Source organism: Pleurodeles waltl, unplaced genomic scaffold, assembly GCF_031143425.1.
Source record: "Pleurodeles waltl isolate 20211129_DDA unplaced genomic scaffold, aPleWal1.hap1.20221129 scaffold_39, whole genome shotgun sequence".
NCBI lineage: Eukaryota > Metazoa > Chordata > Amphibia > Caudata > Salamandridae > Pleurodeles > Pleurodeles waltl.
Genome location: NW_027150097.1, coordinates 65,063 through 78,578, shown reverse-complemented (window position 1 = coordinate 78,578; position 13,516 = coordinate 65,063). Strand labels below are relative to the sequence as shown.

The following is a 13,516-nucleotide window of genomic DNA, read 5'->3' as shown; positions in this document are numbered from 1 at the left end:
ACAAAAAAGAAGGAATCACCAGAAGTCATCATTTCTGCCACAACCTGTCAGGTCTCATTATTTACAACCTTAGAGCTTCTACACATACACAGAGCCCAGGACACGGAGTACAGCAGCAGTCCCTGCATTCACTATTACTAACCCCTCCCCTTGAGACAGACAAAGCCACGCCCCTCCCGTAGGACACTCCTGGGTTTCCTCACCAGACTGATGGCCCCACAGACCCCTCTCCAGTTATCTTCCAACTGCTTCCTTGACGACACTCCCCTGCACCTGTCACAGGCTCCAGGCTGCCCTCCTGGGGCTTGAGTTATACTCCTTCTCTATCTACTAACAGCACCGACTCCAGTCCTGACACTGGATTGGTTCACACAGAGAAGAAACAGCTCAGAAGTAGTCTGGGTTGTTCCCAGGTACCTGCATCTTCACAGAGTGACCGCCAGGGGGCAGCACAGCCAAAGCACTCACAGCCCACAAGGCTACGAATCATCAATTGGATGTCAGCAGCCTTGTCAGAGGCGCAGAGACTAGTAATTCCACAATATTTTGGGACAGCAGAGGAAGAAGCAAGTGCTGAGCTGAAGTGGTCACTGCTGTTTTGTCACAACACCAGACATATGTTCTTAAAAGCATGTAAGCGCACATTCTTAGGCATTCTCGGTCGTCTTCTCCCTTTCTGACATTATACCAATTGTATACACCCGAATGGAGAAAAGTAAAAATATAAGGTACTAGGAATATGCGCCAAAGGTAGGCAAATTAAACATTTCAAGTACAAATATTACCATATTTATTGATGTAAAATGTAAACAAGTTAGACTGAAAATATGTGTGTGTGTTTACAAAGGATGTCTAAAGTGTATGCTGTGAGGTCAGGTTGCAGTTCACTACTTGCACTTGTGCCTTTCACAAGTGTGAGTACCCAGTTACACTAATGTCTGCTCTGACTTGTTATTCTGAGAGTCATGTGCTAAAGGGGGGCTTCCACCCTAGTTTGAGGGACCAGAGTACGAATGCCCCAGGGCACCGGAAGTACACAGTCCTCATTGATACAACTGTGGCCCAGTAACTTCTGACTGCCCTTTGACCCCACAGACTGGCACATATATGTCATCAGACTATAGCACATTGGTACATATGCACATATGTGCATGTACACGTCAGCCAGTTTTTTATTCATTTATGTGCTAATACTGTTCAGCATCAGGATGTGATGTCGAAGGAGACTGGTGGAGAGCGCCGAAGTCTCTGGTATTTCAAGACAAAACTAGAGAACTTTTCACACTCATATACTGCTCCAGGCAGATCTTCCACTGCAAATGCAAGTTATATGAGTCCAGCTGAAAACTGTTTATTTTTGGGTACTTGCTTTAGTCAAAGGTTACCATTTGCAACTCACAAAAAAAAGCAAAGGGCAATTTCATACATTAACTCTTTGGTAAAGTCGTTCTTTCACACCGTACATTTCCATAAGTTTCTCTCTCCTTGTAAGTTATCCGGTGTGAAGGCCAAGTGGAGTCAGGTCCACACTGTGCATCTTACAGTTGTGTAGCCAGAGTAGAGAGGTGTCCACACAGACACAGGACGTAGACAACACCTGTGTGTAGCATCACGTGCCCCCAGCAACGCCTATAGAATAATGTATAGATGCCCCCAAACCGCAGAAACCACGAGGGGAATGAAAAGAGGAAGAGACGGGTTATGTCAGAGATACAAATGGTTTCCTGCTCAAGACCTGCAATAAATTAAAACAAAAGTATTATTACAAACATTCCAGGTCCTAACGATATTGGAACTCAGATTGCTGGATTCAGAGTCCAGAGTGCTAATCATTACATGATGGAACCAACGTCCACGAACCTCAACCCTAGGAGTCCTGAAGCAGTGTCAGTCGCCACCTACTGTCTATCGCTTGAATTCGTTCACACTGTAAATCAAACATGACAAATCCAACAGCACAACTAAAATGTGTATTTCACAAGTAATAACATAAAAACAGAAATATACTTTTGCTGATGCAGAAACAAAGAAAACGTCTTGTCTGATGCTTCGAAATCTCCATTTAGCATGGCCCCTTAACTAACCACCAAGAGTCTTTGCACGGCTGGGAACCTTTGTAAAAGAGTCAGTGGGTCACTGTGAATGCAGCAGATCTTCACCCCTGTATTTCTTACAAAGAAGCAGAGTTTTATTCCAGGTACAGGAGGCATCTCTGGTGTCTGATACTACCGGTAGTGTTCAGCCTACCCTCTCTGAGAGAGCAGCAGTGAGGGTACAAAGCACACTGGTTGCAAAATGTGGACACTGCAAACAACAGCTGCAATATCACAGATGATATAAAACACATAAAGTACTCAAGTCTTATACTAGATACAACACAGCAGGGAAATCATGTCATAAAACAAATGATGAACCCACAGTATGGACGGGGCAGGTAATAAAATGCAAATTTCCCATGGTGGGACCACAGTCAATTGCTGCCTTCTTCTCTGTGCCCCGGTCTCTTTATATAATCTGTACTTTTTGTTGTGCAATAAAAGAAAAACAAGGAATAACCCTTCATAGTATTAATGTACAGGTCAAGGGCTGGGGATAGAGGGCAGTAGATTTGGGGGTTGGTGTAAACCTCTGACGGCATTAGATGGAAGCAGAAGACAAAGCAAGTGACATTTATTAAGACTTTAGGTGCATTTAGGTTTATAGAAAAAAAATGAGAAACTTTAAAATGTCTGAGTAGTGAAAAAATAAATGGAGTTCCCATACCGGGAGTCGAACCCGGGCCACCTGGGTGAAAACCAAGAATCCTAACCACTAGACCATATGGGAACTGTGAACTCATCATACAGCTCAGTATATGTGAGGTGTCTCCCAAGGTCGCACTGCATTCTGTACACTGAGAGTTATATTGTTCTTCTCAGTAGTACACAATCAATTGGGGTAACAGACACCTCACTTCTGACAAAAAAGAAGGAATCACCAGAAGTCATCATTTCTGCCACAACCTGTCAGGTCTCATTATTTACAACCTTAGAGCTTCTACACATACACAGAGCCCAGGACACGGAGTACAGCAGCAGTCCCTGCATTCACTATTACTAACCCCTCCCCTTGAGACAGACAAAGCCACGCCCCTCCCGTAGGACACTCCTGGGTTTCCTCACCAGACTGATGGCCCCACAGACCCCTCTCCAGTTATCTTCCAACTGCTTCCTTGACGACACTCCCCTGCACCTGTCACAGGCTCCAGGCTGCCCTCCTGGGGCTCGAGTTATACTCCTTCTCTATCTACTAACAGCACCGACTCCAGTCCTGACACTGGATTGGTTCACACAGAGAAGAAACAGCTCAGAAGTAGTCTGGGTTGTTCCCAGGTACCTGCATCTTCACAGAGTGACCGCCAGGGGGCAGCACAGCCAAAGCACTCACAGCCCACAAGGCTACGAATCATCAATTGGATGTCAGCAGCCTTGTCAGAGGCGCAGAGACTAGTAATTCCACAATATTTTGGGACAGCAGAGGAAGAAGCAAGTGCTGAGCTGAAGTGGTCACTGCTGTTTTGTCACAACACCAGACATATGTTCTTAAAAGCATGTAAGCGCACATTCTTAGGCATTCTCGGTCGTCTTCTCCCTTTCTGACATTATACCAATTGAATACACCCAAATGGAGAAAAGTTCAAATATAAGGTACTAGGAATATGCGCCAAAGGTAGGCAAATTAAACATTTCAAGTACAAATATTACCATATTTATTGATGTAAAATGTAAACAAGTTAGACTGAAAATATGTGTGTGTGTTTACAAAGGATGTCTAAAGTGTATGCTGTGAGGTCAGGTTGCAGTTCACTACTTGCACTTGTGCCTTTCACAAGTGTGAGTACCCAGTTACACTAATGTCTGCTCTGACTTGTTATTCTGAGAGTCATGTGCTAAAGGGGGGCTTCCACCCTAGTTTGAGGGACCAGAGTACGAATGCCCCAGGGCACAGGAAGTACACAGTCCTCATTGATACAACTGTGGCCCAGTAACTTCTGACTGCCCTTTGACCCCACAGACTGGCACATATATGTCATCAGACTATAGCACCGTGGTGCATATGCACATATGTGCATGTAAACGTCAGCCAGTTTTTTATTCATTTATGTGCTAATACTGTTCAGCATCAGGATGTGATGTCGAAGGAGACTGGTGGAGAGCGCCGAAGTCTCTGGTATTTCAAGACAAAACTAGAGACCTTTTCACACTCATATACTGCTCCAGGCAGATCTTCCACTGCAAATGCAAGTTATATGAGTCCAGCTGAAAACTGTTTATTTTTGGGTACTTGCTTTAGTCAAATGTTACCATTTGCAACTCACAAAAAAAAGCAAAGGGCAATTTCATACATTAACTCTTTGGTAAAGTCGTTCTTTCACACCGTACATTTCCATAAGTTTCTCTCTCCTTGTAAGTTATCCGGTGTGAAGGCCAAGTGGAGTCAGGTCCACACTGTGCATCTTACAGTTGTGTAGCCAGAGTAGAGAGGTGTCCACACAGACACAGGACGTAGACAACACCTGTGTGTAGCATCACGTGCCCCCAGCAACGCCTATAGAATAATGTATAGATGCCCCCAAACCGCAGAAACCACGAGGGGAATGAAAAGAGCAAGAGACGGGTTATGTCAGAGATACAAATGGTTTCCTGCTCAAGACCTGCAATAAATTAAAACAAAAGTATTATTACAAACATTCCAGGTCCTAACGATATTGGAACTCAGATTGCTGGATTCAGAGTCCAGAGTGCTAATCATTACATGATGGAACCAAAGTCCACGATCCTCAACCCTAGGAGTCCTGAAGCAGTGTCAGTCGCCACCTACTGTCTATCGCTTGAATTCGTTCACACTGTAAATCAAACATGACAAATCCAACAGCACAACTAAAATGTGTATTTCACAAGTAATAACATAAAAACAGAAATATACTTTTGCTGATGCAGAAACAAAGAAAACGTCTTGTCTGATGCTTCGAAATCTCCATTTAGCATGGCCCCTTAACTAACCACCAAGAGTCTTTGCACGGCTGGGAACCTTTGTAAAAGAGTCAGTGGGTCACTGTGAATGCAGCAGATCTTCACCCCTGTATTTCTTACAAAGAAGCAGAGTTTTATTCCAGGTACAGGAGGCATCTCTGGTGTCTGATACTACCGGTAGTGTTCAGCCTACCCTCTCTGAGAGAGCAGCAGTGAGGGTACAAAGCACACTGGTTGCAAAATGTGGACACTGCAAACAACAGCTGCAATATCACAGATGATATAAAACACATAAAGTACTCAAGTCTTATACTAGATACAACACAGCAGGGAAATCATGTCATAAAACAAATGATGAAACCACAGTATGGACGGGGCAGGTAATAAAATGCAAATTTCCCATGGTGGGACCACAGTCAATTGCTGCCTTCTTCTCTGTGGCCTGGTCTCTTTATAGAATCTGTACTTTTTGTTGTGCAATAAAAGAAAAACAAGGAATAACCCTTCATAGTATTAATGTACAGGTCAAGGGCTGGGGATAGAGGGCAGTAGATTTGGGGGTTGGTGTAAACCTCTGACGGCATTAGATGGAAGCAGAAGACAAAGCAAGTGACATTTATTAAGACTTTAGGTGCATTTAGGTTTATAGAAAAAAAATGAGAAACTTTAAAATGTCTGAGTAGTGAAAAAATAAATGGAGTTCCCATACCGGGAGTCGAACCCGGGCCACCAGGGTGAAAACCAGGAATCCTAACCGCTAGACCATATGGGAACTGTGAACTCATCATACAGCTCAGTATATGTGAGGTGTCTCCCAAGGCCACACTGCATTCTGTACACTGAGGGTTATATTGTTCTTCTCAGTAGTACACAATCAATTGGGGTAACAGACACCTCACTTCTGACAAAAGAGAAGGAATCACCAGAAGTCATCATTTCTGCCACAACCTGTCAGGTCTCATTATTTACAACCTTAGAGCTTCTACACATACACAGAGCCCAGGACACGGAGTACAGCAGCAGTCCCTGCATTCACTATTACTAACCCCTCCCCTTGAGCCAGACAAAGCCACGCCCCTCCCGTAGGACACTCCTGGGTTTCCTCACCAGACTGATGGCCCCACAGACCCCTCTCCAGTTATCTTCCAACTGCTTCCTTGACGACACTCCCCTGCACCTGTCACAGGCTCCAGGGTGCCCTCCTGGGGCTCGAGTTATACTCCTTCTCTATCTACTAACAGCACCGACTCCAGTCCTGACACTGGATTGGTTCACACAGAGAAGAAACAGCTCAGAAGTAGTCTGGGTTGTTCCCAGGTACCTGCATCTTCACAGAGTGACCGCCAGGGGGCAGCACAGCCAAAGCACTCACAGCCCACAAGGCTACGAATCATCAATTGGATGTCAGCTGCCTTGTCAGAGGCGCAGAGACTAGTAATTCCACAATATTTTGGGACAGCAGAGGAAGAAGCAAGTGCTGAGCTGAAGTGGTCACTGCTGTTTTGTCACAACACCAGACATATGTTCTTAAAAGCATGTAAGCGCACATTCTTAGGCATTCTCGGTCGTCTTCTGCCTTTCTGACATTATACCAATTGAATACACCCGAATGGAGAAAAGTTAAAATATAAGGTACTAGGAATATGCGCCAAAGGTAGGCAAATTAAACATTTCAAGTACAAATATTACCATATTTATTGATGTAAAATGTAAACAAGTTAGACTGAAAATATGTGTGTGTGTTTACAAAGGATGTCTAAAGTGTATGCTGTGAGGTCAGGTTGCAGTTCACTACTTGCACTTGTGCCTTTCACAAGTGTGAGTACCCAGTTACACTAATGTCTGCTCTGACTTGTTATTCTGAGAGTCATGTGCTAAAGGGGGGCTTCCACCCTAGTTTGAGGGACCAGAGTACGAATGCCCCAGGGCACAGGAAGTACACAGTCCTCATTGATACAACTGTGGCCCAGTAACTTCTGACTGCCCTTTGACCCCACAGACTGGCACATATATGTCATCAGACTATAGCACCGTGGTACATATGCACACATGTGCATGTACACGTCAGCCAGTTTTTAATTCATTTATGTGCTAATACTGTTCAGCATCAGGATGTGATGTCGAAGGAGACTGGTGGAGAGCGCCGAAGTCTCTGGTATTTCAAGACAAAACTAGAGACCTTTTCACACTCATATACTGCTCCAGGCAGATCTTCCACTGCAAATGCAAGTTATATGAGTCCAGCTGAAAACTGTTTATTTTTGGGTACTTGCTTTAGTCAAAGGTTACCATTTGCAACTCACAAAAAAAAAGCAAAGGGCAATTTCATACATTAACACTTTGGTAAAGTCGTTCTTTCACACCGTACATTTCCGTAAGTTTCTCTCTCCTTGTAAGTTTTCCAGTGTGAAGGCCAAGTGGAGTCAGGTCCACACTGTGCATCTTACAGTTGTGTAGCCAGAGTAGAGAGGTGTCCACACAGACACAGGACGTAGACAACACCTGTGTGTAGCATCAAGTGTCCCCAGCAACGCCTATAGAATAATGTATAGATGCCCCCAAACCGCAGAAACCACGAGGGGAATGAAAAGAGGAAGAGACGGGTTATGTCAGAGATACAAATGGTTTCCTGCTCAAGACCTGCAATAAATTAAAACAAAAGTATTATTACAAACATTCCAGGTCCTACCGATATTGGAACTCAGATTGCTGGATTCAGAGTCCAGAGTGCTAATCATTACACGATGGAACCAACGTCCACGATCCTCAACCCTAGGAGTCCTGAAGCAGTGTCAGTCGCCACCTACTGTCTATCGCTTGAATTCGTTCACACTGTAAATCAAACATGACAAATCCAACAGCACAACTAAAATGTGTATTTCACAAGTAATAACATAAAAACAGAAATATACTTTTGCTGATGCAGAAACAAAGAAAACGTCTCGTCTGATGCTTCGAAATCTCCATTTAGCATGGCCCCTTAACTAACCACCAAGAGTCTTTGCACGGCTGGGAACCTTTGTAAAAGGGTCAGTGGGTCACTGTGAATGCAGCAGATCTTCACCCCTGTATTTCTTACAAAGAAGCAGAGTTTTATTCCAGGTACAGGAGGCATCTCTGGTGTCTGATACTACCGGTAGTGTTCAGCCTACCCTCTCTGAGAGAGCAGCAGTGAGGGTACAAAGCACACTGCTTGCAAAATGTGGACACTGCAAACAACAGCTGCAATATCACAGATGATATAAAACACATAAAGTACTCAAGTCTTATACTAGAAACAACACAGCAGGGGAATCATGTCATAAAACAAATGATGAACCCACAGTATGGACGGGGCAGGTAATAAAATGCGAATTTCCCATGGTGGGACCACAGTCAATTGCTGCCTTCTTCTCTGTGCCCCGGTCTCTTTATATAATCTGTACTTTTTGTTGTGCAATAAAAGAAAAACAGGGAATAACCCTTCATAGTATTAATGTACAGGTCAAGGGCTGGGGAAAGAGGGCAGTAGATTTGGGGGTCGGTGTAAACCTCTGACGGCATTAGATGGAAGCAGAAGACAAAGCAAGTGACATTTATTAAGACTTTAGGTGCATTTAGGTTTATAGAAAAAAACTGAGAGAGATCAAAATGTCTGAGTAGTGAAAAAAAAAAAATGGATTTCCCATACCAGGAGTCGAACCCGGGCCGCCTGGGTGAAAACCAGGAATCCTAACCGCTAGACCATATGGGAACTGTGAACTTTTTGAACAGCTTAGTGTATGTGAGGTGTCTCCCAAGGTCACACTGCATTCCGTACACTGAGAGTTATATTGTTCTTCTCAGTAGTACACAATCAATTGGGCTAACAGACACCTCACTTCTGACAAAAGAGAAGGAATCACCAGAAGTCATCATTTCTGCCACAACCTGTCAGGTCTCATTATTTACAACCTTAGAGCTTCTACACATACACAGAGCCCAGGACACGGAGTACAGCAGCAGTCCCTGCATTCACTATTACTAACCCCTCCCCTTGAGACAGACAAAGCCACGCCCCTCCCGTAGGACACTCCTGTGTTTCCTCACCAGACTGATGGCCCCACAGACCCCTCTCCAGTTATCTTCCAACTGCTTCCTTGACGACACTCCCCTGCACCTGTCACAGGCTCCAGGCTGCCCTCCTGGGGCTCGAGTTATACTCCTTCTCTATCTACTAACAGCACCGACTCCAGTCCTGACACTGGATTGGTTCACACAGAGAAGAAACAGCTCAGAAGTAGTCTGGGTTGTTCCCAGGTACCTGCATCTTCACAGAGTGACTGCCAGGGGGCAGCACAGCCAAAGCACTCACAGCCCACAAGGCTACAAATCATCAATTGGATGTCAGCAGCCTTGTCAGAGGCGCAGAGACTAGTAATTCCACAATATTTTGGGACAGCAGAGGAAGAAGCAAGTGCTGAGCTGAAGTGGTCACTGCTGTTTTGTCACAACACCAGACATATGTTCTTAAAAGCATGTAAGCGCACATTCTTAGGCATTCTCGGTCGTCTTCTCCCTTTCTGACATTATACCAATTGTATACACCCGAATGGAGAAAAGTTAAAATATAAGGTACTAGGAATATGCGCCAAAGGTAGGCAAATTAAACATTTCAAGTACAAATATTACCATATTTATTGATGTAAAATGTAAACAAGTTAGACTGAAAATATGTGTGTGTGTTTACAAAGGATGTCTAAAGTGTATGCTGTGAGGTCAGGTTGCAGTTCACTACTTGCACTTGTGCCTTTCACAAGTGTGAGTACCCAGTTACACTAATGTCTGCTCTGACTTGTTATTCTGAGAGTCATGTGCTAAAGGGGGGCTTCCACCCTAGTTTGAGGGACCAGAGTACGAATGCCCCAGGGCACAGGAAGTACACAGTCCTCATTGATACAACTGTGGCCCAGTAACTTCTGACTGCCCTTTGACCCCACAGACTGGCACATATATGTCATCAGACTATAGCACCGTGGTACATATGCACATATGTGCATGTACACGTCAGCCAGTTTTTTATTCATTTATGTGCTAATACTGTTCAGCATCAGGATGTGATGTCGAAGGAGACTGGTGGAGAGCGCCTAAGTCTCTGGTATTTCAAGACAAAACTAGAGACCTTTTCACACTCATATACTGCTCCAGGCAGATCTTCCACTGCAAATGCAAGTTATATGAGTCCAGCTGAAAACTGTTTATTTTTGGGTACTTGCTTTAGTCAAAGGTTACCATTTGCAACTCACAAAAAAAAGCAAAGGGCAATTTCATACATTAACTCTTTGGTAAATTCGTTCTTTCACACCGTACATTTCCATAAGTTTCTCTCTCCTTGTAAGTTATCCGGTGTGAAGGCCAAGTGGAGTCAGGTCCACACTGTGCATCTTACAGTTGTGTAGCCAGAGTAGAGAGGTGTCCACACAGACACAGGACGTAGACAACACCTGTGTGTACCATCACGTGCCCCCAGCAACGCCTATAGAATAATGTATAGATGCCCCCAAACCGCAGAAACCACGAGGGGAATGAAAAGAGGAAGAGAGGGGTTATGTCAGAGATACAAATGGTTTCCTGCTCAAGACCTGCAATAAATTAAAACAAAAGTATTATTACAAACATTCCAGGTCCTAACGATATTGGAACTCAGATTGCTGGATTCAGAGTCCAGAGTGCTAATCATTACATGATGGAATCAACGTCCACGATCCTCAACCCTAGGAGTCCTGAAGCAGTGTCAGTCGCCACCTACTGTCTATCGCTTGAATTCGTTCACACTGTAAATCAAACATGACAAATCCAACAGCACAACTAAAATGTGTATTTCACAAGTAATAACATAAAAACAGAAATATACTTTTGCTGATGCAGAAACAAAGAAAACGTCTTGTCTGATGCTTCGAAATCTCCATTTAGCATGGCCCCTTAACTAACCACCAAGAGTCTTTGCACGGCTGGGAACCTTTGTAAAAGAGTCAGTGGGTCACTGTGAATGCAGCAGATCTTCACCCCTGTATTTCTTACAAAGAAGCAGAGTTTTATTCCAGGTACAGGAGGCATCCCTGGTGTCTGATACTACCGGTAGTGTTCAGCCTACCCTCTCTGAGAGAGCAGCAGTGAGGGTACAAAGCACACTGGTTGCAAAATGTGGACACTGCAAACAACAGCTGCAATATCACAGATGATATAAAACACATAAAGTACTCAAGTCTTATACTAGATACAACACAGCAGGGAAATCATGTCATAAAACAAATGATGAACCCACAGTATGGACGGGGCAGGTAATAAAATGCAAATTTCCCATGGTGGGACCACAGTCAATTGCTGCCTTCTTCTCTGTGCCCCGGTCTCTTTATATAATCTGTACTTTTTGTTGTGCAATAAAAGAAAAACAAGGAATAAACCTTCATAGTATTAATGTACAGGTCAAGGGCTGGGGAGAGAGGGCAGTAGATTTGGGGGATGGTGTAAACCTCTGACGGCATTAGATGGAAGCAGAAGACAAAGCAAGTGACATTTATTAAGACTTTAGGTGCATTTAGGTTTATAGAAAAAAAATGAGAAACTTTAAAATGTCTGAGTAGTGAAAAAATAAATGGAGTTGCCATACCGGGAGTCGAACCCGGGCCACCTGGGTGAAAACCAGGAATCCTAACCGCTAGACCATATGGGAACTGTGAACTCATCATACAGCTCAGTATATGTGAGGTGTCTCCCAAGGTCACACTGCATTCCGTACACTGAGAGTTATATTGTTCTTCTCAGTAGTACACAATCAATTGGGCTAACAGACACCTCACTTCTGACAAAAGAGAAGGAATCACCAGAAGTCATCATTTCTGCCACAACCTGTCAGGTCTCATTATTTACAACCTTAGAGCTTCTACACATACACAGAGCCCAGGACACGGAGGACAGCAGCAGTCCCTGCATTCACTATTACTAACCCCTCCCCTTGAGCCAGACAAAGCCACGCCCCTCCCGTAGGACACTCCTGGGTTTCCTCACCAGACTGATGGCCCCACAGACCCCTCTACAGTTATCTTCCAGCTGCTTCCTTGACGACACTCCCCTGCACCTGTCACAGGCTCCAGGCTGCCCTCCTGGGGCTCGAGTTATACTCCTTCTCTATCTACTAACAGCATCGACTCCAGTCCTGACACTGGATTGGTTCACACAGAGAAGAAACAGCTCAGAAGTAGTCTGGGTTGTTCCCAGGTACCTGCATCTTCACAGAGTGACCGCCAGGGGGCAGCACAGCCAAAGCACTCACAGCCCACAAGGCTACGAATCATCAATTGGATGTCAGCAGCCTTGTCAGAGGCGCAGAGACTAGTAATTCCACAATATTTTGGGACAGCAGAGGAAGAAGCAAGTGCTGAGCTGAAGTGGTCACTGCTGTTTTGTCACAACACCAGACATATGTTCTTAAAAGCATGTAAGCGCACATTCTTAGGCATTCTCGGTCGTCTTCTCCCTTTGTGACATTATACCAATTGAATACACCCGAATGGAGAAAAGTTAAAATATAAGGTACTAGGAATATGCGCCAAAGGTAGGCAAATTAAACATTTCAAGTACAAATATTACCATATTTATTGATGTAAAATGTAAACAAGTTAGACTGAAAATATGTGTGTGTGTTTACAAAGGATGTCTAAAGTGTATGCTGTGAGGTCAGGTTGCAGTTCACTACTTGCACTTGTGCCTTTCACAAGTGTGAGTACCCAGTTACACTAATGTCTGCTCTGACTTGTTATTCTGAGAGTCATGTGCTAAAGGGGGGCTTCCACCCTAGTTTGAGGGACCAGAGTACGAATGCCCCAGGGCACAGGAAGTACACAGTCCTCATTGATACAACTGTGGCCCAGTAACTTCTGACTGCCCTTTGACCCCACAGACTGGCACATATATGTCATCAGACTATAGCACCGTGGTACATATGCACATATGTGCATGTACACGTCAGCCAGTTTTTTATTCATTTATGTGCTAATACTGTTCAGCATCAGGATGTGATGTCGAAGGAGACTGGTGGAGAGCGCCTAAGTCTCTGGTATTTCAAGACAAAACTAGAGACCATTTCACACTCATATACTGCTCCAGGCAGATCTTCCACTGCAAATGCAAGTTATATGAGTCCAGCTGAAAACTGTTTATTTTTGGGTACTTGCTTTAGTCAAAGGTTACCATTTGCAACTCACAAAAAAAAGCAAAGGGCAATTTCATACATTAACTCTTTGGTAAAGTCGTTCTTTCACACCGTACATTTCCATAAGTTTCTCTCTCCTTGTAAGTTATCCGGTGTGAAGGCCAAGTGGAGTCAGGTCCACACTGTGCATCTTACAGTTGTGTAGCCAGAGTAGAGAGGTGTCCACACAGACACAGGACGTAGACAACACCTGTGTGTACCATCACGTGCCCCCAGCAACGCCTATAGAATAATGTATAGATGCCCCCAAACCGCAGAAACCACGAGGGGAATG

At 44.3% G+C, this 13,516-nt stretch overlaps 4 non-coding genes across 4 annotated transcripts; all 4 read right to left on the bottom strand.

Moving 5' to 3' along the window:
* Nucleotides 1-2,754: 2,754 nt before the first annotated feature.
* TRNAE-UUC (transfer RNA glutamic acid (anticodon UUC)) lies at nucleotides 2,755-2,826 on the bottom strand. The gene has a single exon. It is a non-coding gene; the product is annotated as a tRNA-Glu (tRNA).
* A 2,886-nt stretch (nucleotides 2,827-5,712) lies between these two features.
* TRNAE-UUC (transfer RNA glutamic acid (anticodon UUC)) lies at nucleotides 5,713-5,784 on the bottom strand. The gene has a single exon. It is a non-coding gene; the product is annotated as a tRNA-Glu (tRNA).
* A 2,889-nt stretch (nucleotides 5,785-8,673) lies between these two features.
* On the bottom strand, nucleotides 8,674-8,745 carry TRNAE-UUC (transfer RNA glutamic acid (anticodon UUC)). The gene has a single exon. It is a non-coding gene; the product is annotated as a tRNA-Glu (tRNA).
* A 2,886-nt stretch (nucleotides 8,746-11,631) lies between these two features.
* TRNAE-UUC (transfer RNA glutamic acid (anticodon UUC)) lies at nucleotides 11,632-11,703 on the bottom strand. Its single transcript has one exon. It is a non-coding gene; the product is annotated as a tRNA-Glu (tRNA).
* Between the last annotated feature and the right edge of the window lie 1,813 nt (nucleotides 11,704-13,516).